A 14,254-nucleotide genomic window follows, 5' to 3' on the forward strand; every position below is an offset into this window, starting at 1 on the left:
TTAATGTCAAATGTGTTCAGAATAACTTTATAAAATGCTGTAATAGGTTGTTCTTCCAGTAGAATGTCTTTCACATATGTGAGGTTAACGTTGGAAGGAGAGAAAGCAAGAAGGATGCAAAGACTGCAGAGCTGTAGAAACACTGGCTGTGTACAAAATGGAGGAGGAGACACGAAGCAGTGGGGCAACTGCAGTGACTGTGAGGATGCTGTAGGGGCACCCACAGGCCCAGGGAGGCACAAAACTCTAGGCACGGAAGATGCCTGGAAACTACTAACTTCAGGAAAGGGCACTGAGAATTTCTGTAAGTCATTTTTAGGTTACAGAAATTATGGTCGTAATAGGTACTTAAGGACCCCAATGCTAGGGAATTCCAGGAACACACAGTAGCTATTAATATTTTTAACAAAAGTACAATAGTCTTAGAATATAGTCTATACAATAGAGAACAACTAAAGAAAATGGGAAGAAAACACCCTAAAGACATATTTGGGGGAAGTGTGGCTATTTCCAAAGGAATCTTATATTTGTTAGCTTTTTTTTTGAGGAAGATTAGCCCTGAGCTCACATCTACCAACAATCCTCCTCTTTTTGCTGAGGAAGATGGGCCCTGAGCTAACATCTGTGCCTATCTTCCTGTATTTTATATGTGGGACGCCTACCACATCATGGCCTGATGAGTGGTGTGTAGGTTTGCACCTGGGATCCAAACCGGCGAACCCCGGGTCACTGAAGTGGAGTGCACGAACTTAACCACTATGCCACTGGACTGGCCCCTGTGAGGTTTTCTTTTTGTCTGAAATTTACCATTTCCAAATATAAATATTTTCATCAAACATCAAATTTCTTCTTTGCAGAGGGATGTGATACCTTTCTTTGGGAATCGTTTAAAGTAATTTTATCTAATAGGGTGATGGACTGGACAACCCTTACGGGTTAATTCAAGACTCAGGATTTGCTAACATTGATTTAAAGCAGCAGTTTTGACAGCCCTAGAACAGCATCAGAGACCATGGCAATGACAGTCACCTGAAACACCTGCATCTTGGGTGAGCCTGAGTTTCCACAACAAAGGTTGTTTTCCTTTTGACTGTAGGATTTTTCCAGCTTGTTCACTTAGTGATGGATCACTTGATCCAGCTAACTGACAAAAGAAACAAACTTTGGAGAGTTCTGAATTGCCATGTATGTTCTCACCTAAGACACAAGTGGCACATTCTCCTTGTGGCTTTATTTCCTTCAGTTAGCATGCTCTTATACAACACATTTTCATGAATTAAAAAACAGGTAATTGAATGTATACCCACAGTTGATTGATGCCCACCCCAAATTGGTAACTTTGGCTTAATACACCAATTTATTCTAAAATCCATAGTAGCTTGCATATACAAAGTAGTCTGATTTATAATTTTGCCCCGACACCATATTGAATTGCAAATCCTGGCCCTCTGCCACCACTAATTTTGGTATCATGACTTTAATTTTAATTGTGGTGACATTTTTGGGGGGGATGAGCATAAAGATTCAAGTTATGTTTTCAAGGCTAATCAGACTTGAAAAATCAATGAATATACATAAACTTTGATTGAGTATCCACAAATAGATAGAAAACAAATTATACACACAATCCTCAGAATCCATTTCCAATAACTGATTATATAGACCTTGTCTATGTAGAGTTTGAAAAAAAATTCTTTTTTTTTGATAATGACCTGTTCCATACTGAAACTCAATTCCTCCCCCACCCTCCGCTACTGTCCTCATCAGCCGTTTATTATAAATTGCTTGGTGGGAATGATTGTTACCAGAAAAGAGTAAACAGTCAAACAATAAATTCAAAGATTTGGGTATGCAACACCTACACACACACAGATTAGGAACATCATGTCTGTGTAATTCAGGAGAAAGCCAATGAAATCTACCATATAACAAACACGTCTGCCAACAATACTGAATCAGCTCTCATTCTTGTTTACTGATATGCTTCTATTCAAAACGTGAAATGATGCAACTACAAGTTAAAATCATCATTATGGCTCTAAGTTTATGGTGCTCCAGATCTCCCAGGATAGAGGATCAAAAATATTTGTCAAAATAGTCACTCATCTCAGTGCCATAGCATTTTGCCTATAACCTGTATGGTAAGGCAATGTAAAGCCACCTCAACAAAAAATTTTTTAACTCACAAATTTTACATACTAAGCTGAATATTAAACATTTTTTGCACCTACTCCAGACACAGGCCGCTCTGGTTACAGGTCTCTGTCGATGATAAATTTCTACTTATCTTAATATTAAACTGCTCAATTAGTCTTGTTTTTGATACTCAAGAGTTAGAGAATTGTAGGCATGGAAGAGGTTGTCTGCAGATTATTTTGGCATACAAAACTAATCCTATAGAATTTGGTTTATATTTTGTGTATAAAATATGTATTATAAAAGCTTTTAAGTCTTTATAGTAGCCAATGCAGTGAGCGTATATTTAAGAAATGGTTAAGGTAAATAACAATACTTAAATCTGCTGGATATTTTCAAAGCTGGGAACTTTTCCTAAGATGCTGAGTTTATTGCACCGTCTGGCACTCAGTGAAATACCAAAATGATGCAGATGGAGAATTTGCGTTAACTACCAAAACTTAAATTTTTTATTGATGAAACATCTTCCAGACCAAAATGATCACCTCTCAGCCTACCCTCAATATTAAGTTCTCCAGAGGAGAGTAAATTCTCTAGTTGAATCACCAGGACACAAATGCCACTTCTATAAGATTCTAATTTCCCCAGAGAATTTCTAAACAGTAGGTACGATCCAGGAGAGGTTATATTCTGGGGGGCCATTTATCATAATTTAGTTTTTATAGTGTTCTGGTGATGAATTCATCTTGTTAGCTCATCAAAATAATAAAGATAAAGAGGGATTTGCATCTTTTAGAAAGGCACAGGTGCTCTACAGGATTAAGAACTGAGAAATGCAAGGTAAAAATTCTTCTCTGTAGTTTTTTATTTCCATGTCTGTGAGTAATCTAGCGATTCACTGCTTCATAAGATGAAAGAATTTGAAAGCTGTTGCAACAACAAGTAAACCTAATTAAATTCTGATCACTCTGCTGTGTCTTGTGTCTAACTGTAAATTCTGCAAGGGACAACAGCAAAATGTACATAAGGGGTAGTTAGGGAAACGAAAGGAGTTTTGTTTTTGTTTTTAGGAAGAACACTTTATTTTAAAAAACTATATCTTGAGTAGCCATTAATACCATATAAGTTTATTTTGCTATTGTACCATATTGAACAGGATAAAAGTGTCTATGGTTAGGGAGAAAATGAAAATATGTGATTGTTCTAGAAAGCATGTAAGGGCCTCCTATCATAATGCCAGGATTAAGTGTTTCAATAGCTGTATTTAGGTGTGGATAAATTTCCTTTAGTGCATTTTAGAAGGCATGGCAAATGATCCCAGATTATCTATAGTACCAGACACCACACAGACTACTTGGGAGAAAATCTTATATTTTATGAGTAGTCCACAAACGCTTCTGTTTTCACAATATCTGAATTTGTCTAGTAATTCAAAGAGGGGACTGCACTGTGACATTTATACTTCATCAAAACCCAGGAATATCTACTCAGTACTTGGAGTACAAATCATGTGCTATAGTTTTAAAGTGATAAACCTGTTTTTTTTTTTTTTCTCTCTGAATCATGTACTTATAGCAGGGCTGAGACGGAAGTGCTGAAACCATTCCACTTCAATAAGATGGATCATTTCCAGAAGGGCAGGACATGTGTCCTTTTTCAAATTTTCAAATTATACACAAATTTTCAAATTTTGAAAAGTTTTATTTAGGTTTCTTCCTTTCCTCTCTGAATTCCCTAATTTTCTGTTTCTCCCCCCCCCCCATAGATTCTCTATCTTTGAGTAAATCACAAGGGGAGAGAATAACCACTCCCTTTTTCCTGGCCAAGTCAGTTAGGATGTGGGGAGGGGAGGGGCTTCTCACAAGGATGCGGAAGGGAGCAAAGTGCAGGTGTTTGATTGTGTACTTTTGAAAATAAGTTCCCTAGGGTCAGAGGTCCTTGTCAACATCATCCAGAATCCTGTAGGAACTTGAATCTGGTTAGTAGGGAAGTGATCTCTCAGGGAGAGTAGCTGTAATAGAGAATCTAGGAAGAAACTTCAGAGCACTAGAGGCAAGACATCATATTTTCAAGAAATGCCTTCTGCTTCAACCCATAACAGTCTCCTAGCATTTAGTCACTTGCCTGAACTAAGAGTCCCACGACTGAGAATCACTGTGTCGTTCCCATATAAAGCATTGCTTTAACCAGGGGTGGGTGCCTGGACAACTGTTTGGAAAAACACATCGACTAGAATGGTCTTAATAAGCCTGTTTCATGATCTTCCTCCCCTGTGGTCTCATCAGCAGGAAATCAACTAGCCTCATTGTCCTCCATTCTCACGTAGAAACCTATCTATCAGAGAAGTAATTACCTAGCCAGATACAGACCTCTCTGAGGTGAAGCCCAGAAATCATTATAATACTCTATAATTAGTGTTCATTATTTTATCTGTTCATGTCAGTGGAAGTACAAAAAAAAGTGCCCCTCAGCTGGACAATCCTATCATAACAAGACGTAGAAAATACTAATGTAAAAGCTTTCCTTGTCTGCATTTTCTTTGCCATGGCAACTTAAAGTCAGCTTGCTTCCAAGCAATTTGTAGCTCCACCATGCTCCCTAACCCACACACACAGCAGACCTGACATTTCATCCAGGAGTATCTAAATCTTTAGCCTGACAACAGGTGTAGGTATTACCTTGACAAAGACCTGCATGATAAGCTCCTCATTTTTCTCTACAGGGACAAGTAGTACATTCAGGGCTTGTGCTCGGCAGATGTTATTCTAACAGAAATTCAGAATTCAAATCCTTCAACCCCCTGCCAGGCTGTGGGCTGAGCTGGGAAGCAAGTACACAGAGATGCTTCTGCATTTCAATGCAGCGCTGTTTCCTGGACCTTGGCTTTTGTGGCTTTACTTTGTAAGCATGGTGGTCCTTTTATCTTCTTCAAGGAGAGCTGGTAAGAATGATCTGACTTGAAGGGAGCTTGAGACAGTCTCAACTACAGGGTTTTACAAAGTTTCCGTATATAGTTTTAACTTTGAACAAGGATAAGTTCCTTTGGGGAGAGCGAAAGAAATGCATGTATAATTCTTAAAAAAGATCAACACTGTTGTGTTTTAAAGTAGAGATCAGGAAATTTGGAATAACAGTATTGTAGCTCAATATAGGCCATTAATCTTCAATTTTTCAAGAAATAAAAAGTGATAAATCCTGAGAGAAAGGATGGTGCAGTGCCTAGGGGCAGGGGCTCTAGAATCCTTAGGTCTCTAAGCCACAGTTGTCTCAAGTGCAAAATGTTGACAATGACAGTAATATTTCCTCAAATTGTCATAGGCATTAAATGAGGCAAAGATTGGCGAGTGTTTAGCACAGCGCCCAGCACATAGTCAGCTGTGAATAAAGTCGCAGTTACTCTTTGTCAGACCACAGAGAATTACCCTTTGGTGCTCATCCTCTTTCACACGTTTGGCATTCTGTGACACACGCTACACTCCTCTGCCTAACTTGGGGATCCTATATGGGATTGCTTGAGCAGGGTTGGGAAATTTGGGGTTTCAAGAAGGAAGAATGCACTAGTAGGTGTTTCTAGGAGACAATGAGGTTGAGGGGAGAACCTTTTGCAGAGTTCCACTTGGGGAATTGCAAGGGAAGCTTCTTTCAGTTCTGCTCAGGAAGTCCTCTTCACTTTTAGGAAAGCACTTGCTTGACCCCAGGTGCAGACACAGGAGTGAAAGATATTTGCAGATTGAATAATGTATAAATGAATAAATATGCTCGAGGAGCAGATTTCAAATGGTATCTTTTCCAAAGAGTGTCTCTGAACTCCCAGCTCTGTCTTTCAGGGTATGCTAACTAGTTCCTGCTGTTAATATTTTCTCAAAAGATCGAAATGACAGGTGCTGTTATAGCTTCTTTTTTTTCGGGGGAGTTGAAGGAATGTTGAGTGAAAGGCCAAGATTAGAGTTAAAATTTTAGCTTAATCTCCATAGCAAACGGAATCTTTTTAGGTTAAATAGGTCAATTCTAAAAGAAGTTTTCCAAAGAGGTCAAATTATGTCTAGAAAGGGGTTTTAGATTCTCAAATCAAAACACATGAGCCAAGTGGAGTTAGATGGCGTGGTTTGGATTATTGATTCAGGAATCTACTCTCTGATGTGAACTGGGTGAGTTATCGACTTCCTCAGGCCTGTCTTCCCATCTTTTCAATGGGCTAGATAATACCCATCTCAGTTTTGTTGTGATGATAAGACGCCATATTGCACGTAAAGTTTTTTTTTTTTAAAGATTGGCCCCTGAGCTAACATCTGTTGCCCATCTTCTTTTTTTCTTCTTCTTCTCCCCAAAGCCCCCCAGTACATAGTTGTATATCCTAGTTGTGGGTCCTTCTGGCTGTGGCATGTGGGACCCCGCCTCAGCATGGCCTGATGAGCAGTGCCGTGTCCACGCCCAGGATCCGAACCAGCGAAACCCTGGGCCACCGAAGAGGAGCGTACGAACGTAACCACTCGGCCGCAGGGCCGGCCCCTGCATGTAAAGTTTTAAGCGCAGTGGGTGGAAGATACTAAACCTTCAATAATAGCTATTATTATTTTGATTATATTTTCTTTTGGGTGATTTTAGTGTTCTCTTAGTAAGCATGTTTGTCAAAGTTATAGTTCTATTAGATGATGTTTCAGTACACAAACATCTTTGATTACTGTATTAAGAGGCAAAAGGCACAACAGAGAGGTTTATTTGAAATCAGCTTTCCAGGGTTTGCTACTGAGCTTGGAAATAAAGATTTCAACCAATCCAAAAGCTTGGGCTAACTAGGACTTTCTATAAAACACCAGGAAGCTTTATGTGGATTTAGTGTATTGTGTAGCTTAGACTGCTCTTTGCGATTTAAGATGATTAACAAAATCCTTATGTATTTTCAGGGTCCTCAGAGGATTCCTCGGAAACGTACACAGCTGGCAAATTTTGGTAGTCTTCGAAAGGCCAATTTTCTTTATTCCTTGAAAATGTACATGTCATTACCCAGAAATATTTTCAACTGAGGTTTTAAAAAACTAGAGTTTCATTTTTGTGGTGGTCTGCTAACCTAATTAAGTAATCAAGTGAGTTGTTATTTCAAGCATATCCCATTGTCTTGTCTGCATTTTGATTAACTTGCTAAAAAATTCTCTGCTGAGATGCTTGTTGGGTCTGAGGACCACTCATTAAATCATCATCTCAGAACTGAAAATGAGGATGCGAATTGTCAGAAACATGACAGGAACACTAGCGTTGTCATTTCTTTTCTCAGGAGGAAATGACCGTTGAACAATGTGGTAACAGATCCCTGATTCCTACCCCCATTTCGAAAAGAAACACTTTGACCCAAGCCCTGTTTTCAAACATACATTCATTTTTGTATTGACTGAGGAAGTCACTGTCATAACTTCGACAAATTTCCTAGGCCCCGTATGCAAGTAATTGATGTAAGAGCTTTCCCAGTCTGGGCTGTAAATTCATCTAATGACCATTTTTTGTTATGCTATTTAGTACTTCCCCAAGTGGGGTCCTTAGGTTGGATCTATGTGTGGGCATTCCAGCATGTTCCTTGGGTTGATCGCTGCTGATCTGGATTCCAATCTTTACGCTTTTGTTCTTGTTATGAGTTCCTGAGCTAATGCTAGCATCTCATCATAAGCATTTGTCCAACCGTGGGCCATGTTTTGTTTGTTTTTATAGTCAATGAGGTTAATAAATTGTGCTCTTGACCTTTACAAGTGGTTCTTAGCCCAGAATGGTGTGAAAATCACTACCAAATCAGGACCCAGACTTGCTTTTAATGAAATCCATGAGGCCACTAAAATAACCTCTCATCAGTTGATTCTTTAAAAACAATTATTTTTGGGGCCAGCCCCGTGGCCAAGTGGTCAAGTTCGTGCGCTCTGCTGCAGTGGCCCAGGGTTTCGCTGGTTTGGATCCTGGGCATGGACATGGTACCACTCATCAGGCCACGTTGAGGCAGCATCCCACATGCCACAACTACAGGGACCCACAACTAAGATATACAACTAGGTACTGGGGGGATTTGGGAAGAGAAACCAGAAAAAGGAGGAAAAAAAAGATTGGCAGTAGTCGTTAGCTCAGGTGCCAATCTTTAAGAAAAAAAAAACCAATTATTTTTTTACGAATTAATTTCTGTGAAGTGACTCAATGGGCTATGTAATCTAGCCTGTTCAGTAGTAAGAAGAGCCAAAAAGATTCTTTTCAATAGATCCTTTTCTTTGGAGTGTTAAGAATTGATATTTGCTTGTCATAGATTATATAACAACAATAGAAGATTCTCTAAACTAGGGCATACTTGTGATGTTTCTGAAGGTTTCTAGATCTGTCCTAGAAAAAGCCATGCATCAGTAAACTGGGGTTGGATTGGAAGGATTTCATAAACGAATTAAGCCTCAAGCATTTTCCAGTTAGTAAGGGAAAGATTTATAAGGGAAGGGAAATTTGAGTTTGATTATAGAGAGAGAAGTATTTTCAGTATGGTTTGCGGCATATAGAAAGAAGGCAAATCTAGGACAAGGATTAAATGTGAGAATAAGGAAAAATTCCATGGTTTATGGCTTGTGTTTTATAAGTTAATGGCTTTAAGAATTAGATAGCATGAAGAATAAGTGAGAAAGATACCCTAGCCAATACCTTTCAACTGTACTTGACACCACAAACACATGGGAGTAATCATCGTTGAGATGAAGAAAAAAGGAACTTTTCCACGGCAAGTTAAAAACGTTAAGAAATAAGAAGTTATAACTTTGGTTAACGACAGACCAGATATCACCATTTGTTGTTCTAATTGGGACCATAAATTAAGCATGTTCCAAAGGAAGCCCATAATCTCCACTCTCCCAGAACCCGGCTGATGGCAGATTTCCCCAACCCAGTGTTAAGTGACTCGATTCTTCCAGTTGCCCCAGCCAAAACCAGCGCACTCATCCTTGGCTCCTCACCCTTTCCCAGTCAGAAGCAAATCCTGTTGGCTTTTCCTTCAAAATATATCCAGACTCTGCCCACTTTTCATAAATATTCCCTGCTTCATTTTTCTCCCAAACACATTATCTCACGTACTTGCTCAGCGTTTTTCTTCTGCTCTAGAATATCAGCCTCATGAGGGAGGATTGCCTGTTTTATTTACTGCTGTATCCTTAGCCTCCAGAACTGTGTGGCACACAGTAGGTGTGTTATGCTTTTTGAATTAATGAGCAAATAAAACTATTAGGGAAGAAAGTGGATGATTTACTCCTAATTGGTTCAACAGCTATTTTTGTGTACTTATTATGTGCCTACTTGTGTATGAAGTCTTTAAATCTTGTGTATGTTGTGTCTATTTCACTAAAATGCTAAGTTATTTCTAGGATTTGGGATAAAATAATAATTCCAGAATATATATATCATAGAATGCATATACATAACATACATATATTCATAGAATATATATTTATGGCACTAAATGAATTTATATTTCTCTACTTACTTGGGTTAACGAGTTAGTAATTGCAAATTAAAATTGAAAAAATCCAGGGGATCTTGTCATGGAAAGTTTTCTTAGAAAGCACTCATTTTCAGAAATATAATTAAACTGTTTTTCTCATGTCCACTATCTCCTGTTTAATTTTATTCAAGACTAGGGTGATGACAAAATATGTGTTGGAATGTGATTATAAGCAGTCCTTAGAAAATGACAGGGTTTTTCTAAATAACAGATTTGGTATGTTGAGTAAATTGTATATCATTTTAGCATCCTGGATATTCTCAATTTATAATCAGTCTTTAAGGATTGTAGAACCAAAAGAGAGAAAGGGAACTAAGTTGTTCATACAACAATGGCAATGTGGTCAACGTCTGAATTGTCAAAAGCAACTCTGTCATACGGAAATGAGGCTAGATTTCAGGATGCAGAAACGAATTCTTGGAAAATAGAAGGATGACAAACTGAAGATAGTGATTCTTAAAATCTTTATGATTTAAACTGTCCTACGAATTTTTATATTTTATCCTATCGCTAGAATTATTAGGTGTTTTCTATGTAGGCCATTATTACCCATACACATAATAGGAAAAATGAATCAATTAAGAGTTAAGCTATTTAGAAAGCAAACATGTTAAAAAAAAAAAACTGCTCCCTGAGTATCTCTAAAAGGGAAGATTTAACAGTACATGGCTCTTAGGAGATGCTCAGTAGACATGTATTGAATGAATGAACTTGAAAAGTAAGGAGCCTTCTTTTTTTTTTTTTCAAATTTTTTTTTTTTATTATTTCCTTTTTCTCCCCAAAGCCCCCCGGTACATAGTTGTATATTCTTCGTTGTGGGTTCTTCTAGTTGTGGCACATGGGACGCTGCCTCAGCATGGTCTGACGAGCAGTGCTATGTCCGCGCCCAGGATTCGAACCAACGAAACATTGGGCCGCCTGCAGCGGAGCGCGCGAACTTAACCACTCAGCCACGGGGCCAGCCCCGTAAGGAGCCTTTTGAGCTATAAACCAACATGGATTTTCATGTCTTCTGGTTTGCCCTGGAGCAAGAGTCCTAGAAATCTCATGATTAGATAAATCTTGTATGTATAATTTATAATGTGATATGATATTGGGTAGTAAACATGAAGGTCTTTTGGCAATGTACACAAGGAAGAATACAATCACTTGTGGATCATTCATGAAAGGGGCCACTTGTCATCTTACCTCTGAGTTTCAGATAAAAAGTTAGCCTGATGAACTATGTATGGGGAAGATTTTTCCTTCACTTCAAGTTAAGTGCAATATAAACTAGAAAATTGCCTATTTAGACTAAGAAAATTTCTTGAAGGATGCATGTCAGTGGAAGAGGGGGAGAAAGGCCATGTACCAAAATGTAATTAGAACTCTCCCAGGAAAATAAATTTACTATAGATAAGATAGTTATGTAGAGAAAGACTGGTCATTTTTCTCTCAATGCCTTTGTTCCAAGTTTTACATAAATGATGCAACCTATTTACCCTTGCAGAACAAGAAGCAAGGATAGACACCGATAGAATGACAAGGTGGGAGAATGCTGGCTTTCTGATTTTTCTTTTTCATTTATTCATTAACTACCTTTGAGACTCTGCTCTGTCAGACATCATGCTAGGCACTGGGTGTACACTGGTAATGACATGTTCTTGCAAACTGGAGGGGGCATCAGTCAAACAAGTTAGCAATGAAACTCATTACCAGTGCATTAAGGGAGGCAAACAGTGCAGTAATAGAGAACAAATGCTAAGGGAGGGATTATCTTTGGTTTTCAAATGAAGGGATTGAGATTCAGAGAGGATAAGAAACCGGTTTGAGGTCACACACTTGGTGAGTGACAGAACTGGAATCCTAACCCAAGTCAGACTGACTCCACAGCCAGGACGGGAATTGCCATTCTAGAACCACCCACTGCTGACTATTCCAACACAAACTCCCAGCTTAAACCCGTCAGCGGCTCCTTACCACCTCCAGAGCATAAATTTCAACGTCCTTAAGTCCTTAATCTGGTCCTACCCTGCTCTCCAACTTCCTTTCTCACTCTTCTCTGCTGTAGCAATGTTGCTTGTGGGTCATCCCCACCTTGCTCACATTGTCCTTTGGGCCTGTCTCCTTGAGCTACATAATCCCTCATTTCTTTCTTTCTCCAGGAAGCCACTGTGCCATCCCCAGTTAGGGTTACCTACCCTTCTCTGAGCTCCCATAAAATCCGGTTAAGCTTTATCAGGGCTCAGCAAATTACTGCCCGTGGACCAAATCTGGCTGCTGCATGTTTCTGTGGGCCAAGACTAAGAAGATTTTTACATTTTTAAAGGTTGGAAAAAAAATCAGAAGAATAATATTCCATGAGACATGAAATTCAAATGTCAGGGTTCACAAATCAAGTTTTATTAGAACACAGCCACATCTATTCTTTACATATTATGGGTGGCTGTTTTCATGTTATAGGGCAGAGTTGAATAGTTGCAAGAGACCGCGTGACCGGCAAAGCCTAAAATATGTGCAATCTGGTCCTCCACAGAAAAAGTTTATGTACTCTTAATTGAAATCACATACTATTTCTTTCTAAGCGGCTCTCCCTGTGCTGGCTCTGAGCTCCTTGAAGGCAGCTATCGCACTTCATCCATCTTTATATTTCCAGCTCCAGCCCCCTGTGATACTTAGCAGGTAGGTATTTAATTCGCATTTGGTGAATGCATGATTTCATATTTGTCCCTAGGACAGTTCATCAAATACTTGTGAACAGCCATCCTGTTACCCACCCATCTTCCCTTTCACAGCCATTCCTATTTCTCGTGAGACACTGCGAGTCTGAAACTAATCTGACTTAGTGCCTCTTTACATGCGTGTTTCTTTTTAGATTGTGGTGTTATCTCTGAAATTTATGAAGGATTTACGATTGATCGGCATGTATACCATTTTTACATAAAAACTATGTCACATTAATAAATTACAATGAGCTGTTCTTCTGGGTTAATGAATAATTGATTTTTAAAGGAAGAAAAATTGAAATAAAGTGATATGCTTTTCTGTCCGTGGTAACAGAAAAGAAAGGAAGCTGCAATCCAGCTGGCAGAGTGTTGGTTTATAAACTGGAAACCTGTATTCGGAAACTTTTAGTCTTTTGTGGTCTCCAGTGTGGAGTTAGAAGCTTCCCATGGGGAAGAAAATATTAGAATTTCTACTTTATTTATTTTTCTTCTAAAAATAAGAAAGGATTAGAGACTCACTAAGATTTGAGATCCAGAACCACAGAGGCGCCCTTGTTTGGGCGTAGTTCTCACGCTGTCCTGGAGGGCTCCTGAGGGAGGCCTGGAGCCCACCGGGCGGTCGGTGCCCCAGGGACTCGCCCGTTCATTTCTCTTCAGTGTTATGCTCTGGACTGCAGTTTCTGTGAGCCAAGTTAGACTGACTTACGGGTTATATTACTTCATTGTAATCAAACTAATCCTCACAAAATGAGCGCGTTGCTTAAAGTGATTCCTGAAAAACAACAACTGTGCTTGAAAACTGCATAATGCAAATATATTTGACATGAGTGAGGAAATAAGAATATGACAGGGCTGGTGCCTCCTTGAGTTCTAGAGTGTGCTGTGTAGTCATGATTAGAGGTAAAAATGATCTATTTTAGGTAAGAGAAGTTGGCTAAAATTTTTTTAAAAACATCAAAAACATCAAACAGTCACTGTGATATGCTGATATTTACTATGAATCTCAAACTAAGTCCCTATTAAATATTCTGAACATTGTGCTTTTGTGAAGTGTTTTTTAGATGTGACACTTTAAAACTAAGTGAAACTAAATCTAACATTTTGAATTGCTATATCACAAAGTTAAAACTACATCTTCACATATAATGAAGCATATTTATACTAACGTAATAGTAATATTAACATTTTAAAGGAAGAGTAACATTTTTATCATTCATAAATAAAGTAAAATAATTGTAAAATATGTATTTTATTTTTGCTTTAGCTTTTACATTTCTCTACTTTTAAATGGATTCATAACGTCCACTTTATAGTACTACAATAGTAAGTGTACAAAATTCATAAACCTACAAGTAAATATATAGGGAGAAATGTGCTCCCACAGCTTCACTGATAGGTGAACATCATCAAAATTTGAGGACGTCTGAGCTTATCATCAGTAGACAACCGCATGCAAGTTAAGCACAGATTTGTCACTTTGATTTTTACACAATGGTTATTTATCTGGTTTATAAATAATTTTTTGATGAAAAGGCATATAATTTTGAGAAAAGAATTACTTATAACTCCTAAATCAGAATCTACATCCATCCGGTGAGGGAAACCTCTTTTCATTTCAAATCCTGTTGATTTCTTTAACATGGGTTTTGTAATTCTTTATTTTTATACTTTTTTACTGTTTGTTTTTGGCACTTGTTTGTTGTTGGTCTTTTTGAGACTGTAGGCTGCATAAGTGGAGGGACAATGTCCATCTTATTGACTGAAACTCAAGTGCTTAATATAGGGCTGAGCCCAGATGGTGACTGACTTGCTGACTGGCTGGTTTTGAGAAGCCAGAGATAACTGAGAAGTAAGACGTAAGGATGCGGGTAACGGGCTGATGGTGACTGGACTTCCTCTCCCTCTG

The 14,254-nt window shown here is 38.5% G+C and overlaps 1 protein-coding gene and 1 long non-coding RNA gene across 10 annotated transcripts in view; one reads left to right on the plus strand and one right to left on the minus strand.

Moving 5' to 3' along the window:
- Window positions 1–14,254, minus strand: part of SYT1 (synaptotagmin 1) — a 521,971-nt gene that overhangs the window by 56,447 nt on the left and 451,270 nt on the right. The gene's annotated exons all lie outside the window — the stretch shown is intronic.
- LOC123276958 (uncharacterized) overlaps window positions 10,424–14,254 on the plus strand; it is a 32,601-nt gene continuing 28,770 nt past the window's right edge. Inside the window, exon 1 of the long non-coding RNA XR_006513595.2 lies at window positions 10,424–12,304. This is a non-coding gene — a long non-coding RNA (uncharacterized lncRNA). The remainder of the gene's footprint in view (window positions 12,305–14,254) is intronic.

This window comes from Equus asinus, chromosome 4, assembly GCF_041296235.1.
Source record: "Equus asinus isolate D_3611 breed Donkey chromosome 4, EquAss-T2T_v2, whole genome shotgun sequence".
Lineage (NCBI taxonomy): Eukaryota > Metazoa > Chordata > Mammalia > Perissodactyla > Equidae > Equus > Equus asinus.